Source organism: Triticum dicoccoides, chromosome 3B (genome assembly GCF_002162155.2).
Source record: "Triticum dicoccoides isolate Atlit2015 ecotype Zavitan chromosome 3B, WEW_v2.0, whole genome shotgun sequence".
Classification (NCBI taxonomy): domain Eukaryota; kingdom Viridiplantae; phylum Streptophyta; class Magnoliopsida; order Poales; family Poaceae; genus Triticum; species Triticum dicoccoides.
This window is the reverse complement of record NC_041385.1, coordinates 83349113-83349780: the sequence shown is the minus strand read 5'-3', so window position 1 is coordinate 83349780 and position 668 is coordinate 83349113.

Here is a 668-nt window from a genome sequence, read left to right as displayed (position 1 = left end):
CAGCGCTAACGCCACCCTCGGCTCATTGAAACCGACCATGTCCAACGATGATGAGCGTGTCGCTCACCGCGGTCGCCGTGTCCAGAGGCGGTGCTGGAGCTGCGCCACGTTGCTGGCCCCCACGACCCACATGAACGGTTGCCGGTGGCGAGGAGGTCGTGGGCCAGCTCCTCCATTGGACTAGTCTACGCTACATCGTCCCGACAGGTGTGCCCCACATGTTGTTTTCCCTGTTTTCCCAGCCATATTCGAGCGTCAGTGCTCCGCGTTGCGCATTAGGCCTTTCACTATGTAGGCCAAGCGAGACAACTTATTGTTTATTTGAGCCGTTCAAGTATAATCATGTGGCGTTTGCTTATTTCTCATTCCTCCCCAACCCTCTTCTCCATCGATCATGCCGCCCTCCGGTCGAGTCCATCCTCCCGCATTCCTCATTTGAACATTCCACCAAGTATCATTCGCATGAGGGCCTAGACCATGCTTGTATTTCCAATGTTGTAATTTGGCCGACATGCATACAAACAAACGGTTCATTTAAAGTTTCACTTTGCGTCGACTAGTATCGCTTCGCGTCTTAGTCTTGACATCCCATTTGGTTCATGCCCCGACACATGTTGACGAGATCGATTGATGTTGAGAGATCAATTGCGTGTCGTGCAAGGAGATAA